Source organism: Carassius carassius, chromosome 4 (genome assembly GCF_963082965.1).
Source record: "Carassius carassius chromosome 4, fCarCar2.1, whole genome shotgun sequence".
Taxonomy (NCBI): Eukaryota; Metazoa; Chordata; class Actinopteri; order Cypriniformes; family Cyprinidae; genus Carassius; species Carassius carassius.
The window spans coordinates 40,807,740-40,820,533 of NC_081758.1; positions in this window are offsets into that span (position 1 = coordinate 40,807,740).

The window sequence follows — 12,794 nt, forward strand, 5'->3', positions numbered from 1 at the left end:
CATTCCCTTTAAGAGCGAGATGCACTCGCGCCATGGCGGAATTTGTTGGCGGATAGCTGAACGCTTCTCAAGCGAAGACACCGATCTGCTCGTGCGTGAAGTTAAAGCGCGCGAGCAGATCATCTACGGGACAAGCAGGCGTCCACCAAAGCTCCGCGCGATTAGTCAGTTAATATATATGTGTGTGTATTGGCACAATTGTTCAATTAATTAGCCAATTTCATTCATCATTATAAGTAGTAATAGGCTGAATTGGAAATAGGTAGCCTAATTCTAATATGCAATGACTACCCATCATTACTTTTTTATATTTATGTAGCCTACACAATAATATTCTTTTGTTTGTAATATTTGGCAGGTTTGTGTGATGTGCATCCATCCCTGTGTGTAATAAGCAAAGTCAATGCGCACTGTAGACCTGCCCAGGGGCGCATTTTCTACCAACCTCGCTCTTTAAATAACAAAACAATATTGCGCCATTGACTTTAGACTTTAGAACAGGTCTGAGTTGGTCTTTGACGCAGTCTATTTTCAGCTCCTTAAAATAGCAATGTGCCAGCAATGTGCCTGAACACACCTCTTTTTTTAGACCAGCACGCCCATGGGCGCACAAATGGGCGCAAATGCATTTTCTAATTAAACGACGTGGTGCTGGATTGGAAAATGCGAACGGCGCCGGACTGAAACTAGAGAATACACTTGAGCTGCGCCTTGCGTCGCATTGCGCCGGGTGTATGATAGGGCCCTAAATGTAGGGCTAACTATTTCTTATGTCAGACTGATTAATAAGTTACCACATGACTGACCAAATTTAGATATTCTATACATTTTTGTGTGGTCAAAATGTTAATGTAAAGAAAATTTAAATTGTTTTTGGTGCAAAAAAGTAAAAGTGGAGCTCAGGGAGAACTTTATGTATGATATGACCCCTTTAACCAAGAGTCTTTTTAAGACAAAACTGTCCCTTTAAATCTATTTGTAGTTGTTTCTCTAGTCCATAAAGGACTGTGTCCACATGTGTGTCAGGTCTTATTACAGGGAACACAGAAACAGTAATACACTGAAGCTGAAAGAGTGTAGAGGAGGAAACTAACAGTGAGTGAAACAAAACATTTATTATTTTACATCTAAATCAAATTCAAGTCGTGCATTCAGTTTAAGACCGTTTCAGTCATGTATAGGGTATGACTGAATCCTTTCATTTGTGTGGAGCAAAGTAATGTGAAAAATCTAATTTTGCAGTAACGTGTTTGGGATATAGATTCATCTCATGTTGTAATGTGAAGGTAACTGGAGTTCACCAGGTTATCTGGTCAGATTAATCTCATTTGTAACATCTCAACCACAATAAATGTCACTCTTATCACCTTCTGCTTGGTCTGGTGTGTAAAAATTAATCTAGATGTAGATCTGTTGAAAATATAGCCTATATGAGGGTTTCCTCTATAATTTTCATTAAAAGCATTAATGTTACCCAAAAAAGAGCATAAATAAAACCTCTTAAGCTGTCTGACAGGTTTCTAAAAGATGACTAATTCTTTCTTTCTTTCTTTCTTTCTTTCTCAGAATTTACATAGGGAAACGGTTGGCCTCCTCCTCCACCAGCACACTGTGACATGTGACATTTGGCAGCTCACTGATTGGCTGAGGATGCTGCCATTAGCACTGTAGCCCAATCACTGCTCTTTTCTCCTTCTGTGATGGACAACAGCCTCTTCTGCCTCTGTCTGTGTTTGTCCTGTTTCACCACAAAACCAGTCTGTCTGTGTCGCTTTCTCTGTCTCCACTTATAAACAGAGGACATATCATGAGGAATCAAACTGTGCTTGATATTTTTAGATAAAAGAGCCTGATGTTCTATGACAGTACATGTTTCAGAATGATATTCAAAAGCTCTAACATCTTTTTCTGAACTCTGAAGACCTAAATTTAAGATTTATGTATTTGATTTGCATATACAAGAATGATATACATGTTCAAAAGCTATAACAACTTATTCTGAACTCTGAAGACCTACATTTAAGATTTATGTATTTGATTTGCATATACAATTTGCATTATTTTAAACATATTGTGATGCTTTTTAAATGACCAGCATCATATATTTATAATCTATAAATCCAATTTGGTTCAGTCTCATACATTTGAACTAAATGAATACCGCTTATTCCACAGCTAGCCATATTTTAACCATGTTTATATTTTTTAACTGAATAAATGTAATTGTTTTGACAGTGAATGGTTTATGCTGATTCTAAGCAATTCAAACAAATGCATTTTGAAAATATGATTGTTTAAGTGAAACATGATTAAGTGCAGATTTTATACCTGTTTCTTAGCCATTTCATTACATTAAGTTTATTAGTTTATATCAGATTCTGTGTAATCCAAATGGATGGAAATTTTATATGCAATTCAAATACGTAAATATAAAGGGTCCTATTTTAACGATCTAAACTCAAAAGTGTAAAACGCACGGCGCTGGTGCACTCAGGGCGTGTCCAAATCCACTTTTGCTATTTTAACGACAGACAAACAGTCCGTGGGCCGGGGCGCATAAGTAATGGGCGAAACGTTCAATAAACCAATCAGAGTGTCATCTCCCATTCCCTTTAAGAGCGAGATGCACTCGCGCCATGGCGGAATTTGTTGGCGGATAGCTGAACGCTTCTCAAGCGAAGACACCGATCTGCTCGTGCGTGAAGTTAAAGCGCGCGAGCAGATCATCTACGGGACAAGCAGGCGTCCACCAAAGCTCCGCGCGATTAGTCAGTTAATATATATGTGTGTGTATTGGCACAATTGTTCAATTAATTAGCCAATTTCATTCATCATTATAAGTAGTAATAGGCTGAATTGGAAATAGGTAGCCTAATTCTAATATGCAATGACTACCCATCATTACTTTTTTATATTTATGTAGCCTACACAATAATATTCTTTTGTTTGTACTATTTGGCAGGTTTGTGTGATGTGCATCCATCCCTGTGTGTAATAAGCAAAGTCAATGCGCACTGTAGACCTGCCCAGGGGCGCATTTTCTACCAACCTCGCTCTTTAAATAACAAAACAATATTGCGCCATTGACTTTAGACTTTAGAACAGGTCTGAGTTGGTCTATGACGCAGTTTATTTTCAGCTCCTTAAAATAGCAATGTGCCAGCAATGTGCCTGAACACACCTCTTTTTTTAGACCAGCACGCCCATGGGCGCACAAATGGGCGCAAATGCATTTTCTAATTAAACGACGTGGTGCTGGATTGGAAAATGCGAACGGCGCCGGACTGAAACTAGAGAACACACTTGAGCTGCGCCTTGCGTCGCATTGCGCCGGGTGTATGATAGGGCCCTAAATGTAGGGCTAACTATTTCTTATGTCAGACTGATTAATAAGTTACCACATGACTGACCAAATTTAGATATTCTATACATTTTTGTGTGGTCAAAATGTTAATGTAAAGAAAATTTAAATTGTTTTTGGTGCAAAAAAGTAAAAGTGGAGCTCAGGGAGAACTTTATGTATGATATGACCCCTTTAACCAAGAGTCTTTTTAAGACAAAACTGTCCCTTTAAATCTATTTGTAGTTGTTTCTCTAGTCCATGAAGGACTGTGTCCACATGTGTGTCAGGTCTTATTACAGGGAACACAGAAACAGTAATACACTGAAGCTGAAAGAGTGTAGAGGAGGAAACTAACAGTGAGTGAAACAAAACATTTATTATTTTACATCTAAATCAAATTCAAGTCGTGCATTCAGTTTAAGACCGTTTCAGTCATGTATAGGGTATGACTGAATCCTTTCATTTGTGTGGAGCAAAGTAATGTGAAAAATCTAATTTTGCAGTAACGTGTTTGGGATATAGATTCATCTCATGTTGTAATGTGAAGGTAACTGGAGTTCACCAGGTTATCTGGTCAGATTAATCTCATTTGTAACATCTCAACCACAATAAATGTCACTCTTATCACCTTCTGCTTGGTCTGGTGTGTAAAAATTAATCTAGATGTAGATCTGTTGAAAATATAGCCTATATGAGGGTTTCCTCTATAATTTATTATAATTAATTTAGCATATAATCTTTGAAGTACCTTGGAATCGAAATGGTCAATGAATATGATAATCATGGTTAGTTATAAAATATGATGAAATATAAAAAAGTGGCTGTAAGGGGAAGTGTATAATTTAATTATACTTACTATTCGATAGAAGTATTGGACTGTAATAGGTGAGGATTTATTATTTCTAGCTTTCCTCAATGGGGTGTCGTTCAGAACACAATGGATTCGATCAGTTCAATGCAAAGGAGGTTTATTGTTGACAGTTTTGGCTATGCACAGAACAGCAGTACACAGGTTGCTTAAAGTATTTAGATGTGTGTGTTTATGGTCTACAAAGGGAAATAAATAAAGATATATATTAACAAATGTCTCTAGTATTATTATACAAACATTACTTCCAAAACTACATTTATCAAATAAACAATTATCAGGTTCGATTCTATATTAAATAAAGAAATCAATATGCAAGCAACGAGAATATTCAACACCGCCACCCGGTGGTCGGAAATGGCATAAACATACAAAACCGAAACTAAATCTGAGGTAATTTGAATGAACGGCACATAACCATAAAGATCGCGTCCTTAACTCGAAATAACAAGAGTTTCAAATACTAATGTAACGGTCACACATACATATGTACAAATCAAACACTGGGTGCAATATAAATATTATAAATTGCAAGTAATATCGAACATAAACGGCACATTCACGAACTCTCAACCTCACGCGATTAACGGATTCATCTCTCTTGAACATGCATCACTTTATGAAAGTATGACATCAAGGCTTTACAGCTCCTTAACAAATATTGATCACCAAACTAGGTGAGCAGTCAACTTACATATATTTATTGACGCACTTTGCACACACAGTCTTGCTTGTACAGTCCCGCTCATACAGTCCCGCTCTCTGCTGACGATGACTGACAGTAAATAGCGCATGCGCACATGACTCGGCTTTTCCAACACAGCCGCCCCCAAATTTGGTTACAAATTTGCTCCATTGAAAGGCCGACACTATAGGGACTACCGTTAGTCACTAGTGTGGCTTTTATCAACTTCATCTCGAATCTCCGGAAGAACGATCAGTCGAGCGATGGGTCTTGTATAAACTTTGTCCTTAATCTGCACCTCGACCGTTCGAACTCGATTATCAACCCCCGGAAAGACATTAAGCACTCTCCCGATCTGCCACTCATGAGTCGTGAGCAGTTTGACTCGCACTACAGGGTCTACTGACTGCCTGCGGGTGTCGCTGTTGGACAGTGTTTTCTCTACTTCCTGTTGGCCTTCTGTAGCAAATTGTAGCTCCGTGTAGCTGTTTTTATTTTATTTTTTTCTCTAGAATCTTTATCTTACTATCACTCTCTGTTTTTTAAAGTGGTAAAATATAACTTAATTCACACCATATTTCTGATATTATCGATCAATCTTATCAGATTCACTTTGATGTTCACTTTTATTTTATTTACGTGAGTGCAGTACACCTGCAAAGCGTTAGCACTCGTTAGCTTGTCATTAGCGTTTTCATTCGAACCTATCGCTGTTTTCTTTTCTCCTCTCCCTCGCTCCAGTTTTTCACAAGTTCATCAAACAACCGCAGTAAGAATTTTCATCAAGCACGGTGAGTAATGGCTTCTCCTATCATTGTTATTTGCACCTCTTGCCACATGTACAGTTTATCTATCTCTGTCGCTGATGAGGGATTCACATGTGATAAATGCAGGGAATTAGTTAGGCTGACAGAGAAGATTTCAGAATTAGAGACACGCATCCAAACTTTAATTGAGGACAGTAAGAATGTTAGGGCTCTAGATACGGCTTTGGATGCGTCTAGCTCAGGGATTCCTGTACATTGTTCGGTTCCGGAAACAGAGCCCCAGCAGCAGGGCAACTGGGTGACGGTGAGGCAGCGTAGTCGTGGGTCAAAACACCGCTCTTCTGTTCCGATCAAAACATTAAACAGGTTCTCCCCACTCAGTGATGCACCCACTGAGAAACCTGATGAAAGTGCTCTAGTTATTGGTGATTCTATTGTACGGAACGTGAATATAGAGACACCAGCCCCCATAGTCAAATGTTTACCGGGAGCCAGAGCGCCTGACATCTTGGCAAATTTAAAAGTGCTGGCTAATGCTAAACGTAAATACAGTAAGATTGTTATTCATGCCGGCGCTAATGATGTTCGACTTCGCCAGTCGGAGATCACTAAAAATAACATTAAAGAGGTGTGTGAACTTGCAAGCACGATGTCAGACACTGTAATATGCTCTGGTCCCCTCCCTGCTTACCGTGGTGATGAGATGCATAGCAGATTGTCATCACTCAATGGCTGGATGTCTAAGTGGTGCCCACAGAATAACATAGGTTTCATAGACAATTGGACGAGCTTTTGGGGCAGACCTGACCTGTTTAAAAGAGATGGTCTTCATCCCTCCTGGGGTGGCGCCACTCTTCTCTCTAGAAATATGGCAAAAAGTCTTAGTGTTTATACTTGACTAACTGGGGCCCAGGTCAGGAAGCAGACAGACTGGCTAAACCGACCGTCTGCTAGCTGCCTCCCGTCACAGAGGTCAGTTAATTCTCAGCACATAGAGACTTTTTCACCTAGATATTCATCGTGTCTGTTCCCCGAACTAGAAAATACAAAAAACGTCCAAACCAAGTTAAGATTAACAATTTAATTGAGGTTCAACAAATAAAAAACAGAAGCAATATGGATAAACAAATGATAAAGCTTGGCTTATTGAATATCAGATCCCTTTCTACGAAAACACTTTTTGTAAATAATATGATCACTGATCATAATATAGATGTACTCTGTTTGACAGAAACCTGGCTAAAACCTGATGATTACATTATTTTAAATGAGTCCACCCCCCAAGATTACTGTTATAAACATGAGCCACGTCTAAAAGGCAAAGGTGGAGGTGTTGCTTCAATTTATAACAACGTTTTCAGGATTTCTCAGAGGGCAGGCTTCAAGTATAACTCATTTGAAGTAATGGTACTTCATATAACATTATCCAAAGAAACAAATGTTAATGATAAATCCCCTGTTATGTTTGTACTGGCTACTGTATACAGGCCACCAGGGCACCATACAGACTTTATTAAAGAGTTTGGTGATTTTACATCCGAGTTAGTTCTGGCTGCAGATAAAGTTTTAATAGTTGGTGATTTTAATATCCATGTTGATAATGAAAACGATGCATTGGGATCAGCATTTATAGACATTCCGAACTCTATTGGTGTTAGACAACACGTTTCAGGACCTACTCATTGTCGAAATCATACTCTAGATTTAATACTGTCACATGGAATTGATGTTGATGGTGTTGAAATTATTCAGCAAAGTGATGATATCTCAGATCATTATTTAGTTCTTTGCAAAATTCATATAGCCAAAATTGTAAATTCTACTTCTTGTTACAAGTATGGAAGAACCATCACTTCTAACACAAAAGACTGCTTTTTAAGTTATCTTCCTGATGTATCCAAATTCCTTAGCATATCCAAAACCTCAGAACAACTTGATGATGTAACAGAAACTATGGACTCTCTCTTTTCTACAACCCGAATTCCGGAAAAGTTGGGACGTTTTTTAAATTTTAATAAAATGAAAACTAAAAGAATTTCAAATCACATGAGCCAATATTTTATTCACAATAGAACATAGATAACATAGCAAATGTTTAAACTGAGAAAGTTTACAATTTTATGCACAAAATGAGCTCATTTCAATTTTGATTTCTGCTACAGGTCTCAAAATAGTTGGGACGGGGCATGTTTACCATGGTGTAGCATCTCCTTTTCTTTTCAAAACAGTTTGAAGACGTCTGGGCATTGAGGCTATGAGTTGCTGGAGTTTTGCTGTTGGAATTTGGTCCCATTCTTGCCTTATATAGATTTCCAGCTGCTGAAGAGTTCGTGGTCGTCTTTGACGTATTTTTCGTTTAATGATGCGCCAAATGTTCTCTATAGGTGAAAGATCTGGACTGCAGGCAGGCCAGGTTAGCACCCGGACTCTTCTACGACGAAGCCATGCTGTTGTTATAGCTGCAGTATGTGGTTTTGCATTGTCCTGCTGAAATAAACAAGGCCTTCCCTGAAATAGACGTTGTTTGGAGGGAAGCATATGTTGCTCTAAAACCTTTATATACCTTTCAGCATTCACAGAGCCTTCCAAAACATGCAAGCTGCCCATACCGTATGCACTTATGCACCCCCACACCATCAGAGATGCTGGCTTTTGAACTGAACGCTGATAACATGCTGGAAGGTCTCCCTCCTCTTTAGCCCGGAGGACACGGCGTCCGTGATTTCCAACAAGAATGTCAAATTTGGACTCGTCTGACCATAAAACACTATTCCACTTTGAAATAGTCCATTTTAAATGAGCCTTGGCCCACAGGACACGACGGCGCTTCTGGACCATGTTCACATATGGCTTCCTTTTTGCATGATAGAGCTTTAGTTGGCATCTGCTGATGGCACGGCGGATTGTGTTTACCGACAGTGGTTTCTGAAAGTATTCCTGGGCCCATTTAGTAATGTCGTTGACACAATCATGCCGATGAGTGATGCAGTGTCGTCTGAGAGCCCGAAGACCACGGGCATCCAATAAAGGTCTCCGGCCTTGTCTCTTACGCACAGAGATTTCTCCAGTTTCTCTGAATCTTTTGATGATGTTATGCACTGTAGATGATGAGATTTGCAAAGCCTTTGCAATTCGACGTTGAGGAACATTGTTTTTAAAGTTTTCCACAATTTTTTACGCAGTCTTTCACAGATTGGAGAGCCTCTGCCCATCTTTACTTCTGAGAGACTCTGCTTCTCTAAGACAAAGCTTTTATAGCTAATCATGTTACAGACCTGATATCAATTAACTTAATTAATCACTAGATGTTCTCCCAGCTGAATCTTTTCAAAACTGCTTGCTTTTTTAGCCATTTGTTGCCCCCGTGCCAACTTTTTTGAGACCTGTAGCAGGCATTAAATTTTAAATGAGCTAATTAAGTGGATAAAAGTGTAAAATTTCTCAGTTTAAACATTTGCTACGTTATCTATGTTCTATTGTGAATAAAATATTGGCTCATGTGATTTGAAACTCCTTTAGTTTTCATTTTATTAAAATTTAAAAAACGTCCCAACTTTTCCGGAATTCGGGTTGTAGCACTTTAAATAAAGTTGCTCCTTTACGCTTAAGGAAGGTTAAGGAAAACAGTTTGACACCATGGTATAATGAGCATACTCGCACCCTAAAGAGAGCAGCCCGAAAAATGGAGCGCAACTGGAGGAAAACAAAACTAGAGGTATTTCGTATTGCTTGGCGGGAAAGTAACATATCCTACAGAAAAGCATTAAAAACTGCTAGATCCGATTACTTTTCTTCTCTTTTAGAAGAAAACAAATATAACCCCAGGTATTTATTCAATACAGTGGCTAAACAACATGTATGTTAGACCCTATACCATCTAAGCTCCTGAAAGAGGTGCTTCCAGAAGTCATAGATCCTCTTCTGACTATTATTAATTCCTCATTGTCATTAGGACATGTCCCCAAAATCTTCAAACTGGCTGTTATTAAGCCTCTCATCAAAAAACCACAACTTGACCCCAAAGAACTAGTTAATTATAGACCAATCTCGAATCTCCCTTTTCTGTCCAAGATACTAGAAAAGGTGGTATCCACACAATTATATTCCTTCTTAGAGAAAAATGGTATATGTGAGGATTTCCAGTCAGGATTTAGACCGTATCATAGTACTGAGACTGCTCTTCTTAGAGTTACAAATGATCTGCTCTTATCATCTGATCGTGGGTGTATCTCTCTATTAGTTTTATTGGATCTTAGTGCTGCGTTTGACACAATTGACCACAACATTCTTTTGCATAGACTTGAACACTTTGTTGGCATCAGTGGAAGTGCATTAGCATGGTTTAAATCGTACTTATATGACCGCCATCAGTTCGTAGCAGTGAATGAAGATGTATCCTATCGATCACAAGTGCAGTATGGAGTACCTCAAGGCTCAGTACTAGGGCCGCTACTCTTCACGCTTTATATGTTACCCTTGGGAGATATCATCAGGAAACATGGTGTTAGCTTTCACTGTTATGCTGATGATACTCAGCTCTATATTTCTTCGCAGCCTGGTGAAACACACCAATTTGAAAAATTAATGGATTGCATAGTCGATATAAAAAACTGGATGACGAGTAATTTCTTACTGCTAAATTCTGAAAAAACAGAGGTGTTAATTATAGAACCTAAAAACTCTGCTTGTAATAACCTGGAACACTGTCTAAGACTTGATGGTTGCTCTGTCAATTCTTCATCATCAGTTAGGAACCTAGGTGTGCTACTTGATCGCAATCTTTCCTTAGAAAGCCACGTTTCTAGCATTTGTAAAACTGCATTTTTCCATCTCAAAAATATATCTAAATTACGGCCTATGCTCTCAATGTCAAATGCAGAAATGTTAATCCATGCATTTATGACCTCAAGGTTAGATTATTGTAATGCTTTATTGGGTGGTTGTTCTGCACGCTTAGTAAACAAACTACAGCTAATCCAAAATGCAGCAGCAAGAGTTCTTACTAGAACCAGGAATTATGACCATATTAGCCCGGTCCTGTCAACACTGCACTGGCTCCCTATCAAGCATCGGATAGATTTTAAAATATTGCTTATTACTTATAAAGCCCTGAATGGTTTAGCACCTCAGTATTTGAATGAGCTCCTTTTACATTATAATCCTCTACGTCCGCTACGTTCTCAAAACTCAGGCAATTTGATAATACCTGGAATATCAAAATCAACTGCAGGCGGCAGATCCTTTTCCTATTTGGCGCCCAAACTCTGGAATAACCTACCTAACATTGTTCGGGAGGCAGACACACTCTTGCAGTTTAAATCTAGATTAAAGACCCATCTCTTTAACCTGGCATACACATAACATACTAATATGCTTTTATTATCCAAATCCGTTAAAGGATTTTTAGACTGCATTAATTAGGTAAACCGGAACCGGAAACACTTCCCATAACAACCTATTTACTTGCTACATCATTAGAAGAATGGCATCTACGCTAATATTTGTCTGTTTCTTTCTTGTTCCGAGGTCACCGTGGCCACCAGATCCAGTCTGTGTCCAGATCAGAGGGTCACTGCAGTCACCCGGATCCAGTACGTATCCACACCAGATGGTGGATCAGCACCTAGAAAGGACCTCTACATCCCTGAAAGACAGCGGAGACCAGGACAACTAGAGCCCCAGATACAGATCCCCTGTAAAGACCTTGTCTCAGAGGAGCACCAGGACAAGACCACAGGAAACAGATGATTCTTCTGCACAATCTGACTTTGCTGCAGCCTGGAATTGAACTACTGGTTTCGTCTGGTCAGAGGAGAACTGGCCCCCCAACTGAGCCTGGTTTCTCCCAAGGTTTTTTTCTCCATTCTGTCACCGATGGAGTTTCGGTTCCTTGCCGCTGTCGCCTCTGGCTTGCTTAGTTGGGGACACTTCATCTACAGCGATATCGTTGACTTGATTGCAAATAAATGCACAGACACTATTAAACTGAACAGAGATGACATAACTGAATCCAATGATGAACTGCCTTTAACTCTCATTTTTGCATTATTGACACTGTTTTCCTAATGAATGTTGTTCAGTTGCTTTGACGCAATGTATTTTGTTTAAAGCGCTATATAAATAAAGGTGACATTGACATTGACATTGACAATGAACGGGGTAACTGAGGGTCAACAAGCATGACAACTGTCCCGGGTTTGATGTCTACTGATGGATTCTGCCACTTTCCCCTGGCCTGCATGTCAGGTAAGTAATACTTTATGAAGGCCGTCCAGAATCTGTCAGACAATACTAGGGAATGCCTCCATCTCCGTCTTCCTAGGAGCTCAGACACTGGATATATGACATCCGGCCGCCCCATTAGAAGGCAGTTCGGGGTGATCAGATCTGCATCAGCAATGTCTGCTGAAACGTAACCAAGAGGTTTGGAGTTGAGGATGGCCTCAATCTCTATGAGATTCAACCTCAATCACATTTCGACGGAGCTCCGCAAACACTCGCTCTGATCCTGGATGGCAAAGGCGAGCATCATATTCCTTTATGAGTAGCTGAGTGTTAGGGTGACTGGGATCCAACACAATAGGGTGTACTGTGCTTGGGTCTAATCCTTCCACCCGCCTTAATCATCCTCCAACCCGTATTACCTCACCGGTTCTGTCGAACTCTGGGGAGAGACAAAGTAAGCGGCTGCTAGAACGAACAGGTTTACCACTCTTCGACAGCTGGTAATCTTCATGAAAACTATCCATCTGAACCTGTCTCAGTGCGGTCAGTTCTGCCCTTTGGTAAGCACTGGCTGGATGGGAGCCACTTTGTTCTGCCGCCCCGTGCAACTCCTGTGCTACTGCTTCGACCAAGTCTTTCCAGCTACTAAACTTGCTACCATCTGCTGTCACTGCTGCTGAGTTAACCATGCCACAAAAGGCACTTCGCTTTAATTCCGTAGCATCATCAGGCACTAAGCTGTGCACAACTGGTGGTGCTGGCCAAGTACTCTGAGGTTGGAGGAGGAATTTTGGCCCTTGGATCCAACGATTGGGTTCAATAAGGTCCTTAAGGCTCTTACCACGGGTAAGATCATCCGCAGGGTTCCTGACAGAGTCAATGTAATTCCACCCTTTAAGGTCAGTC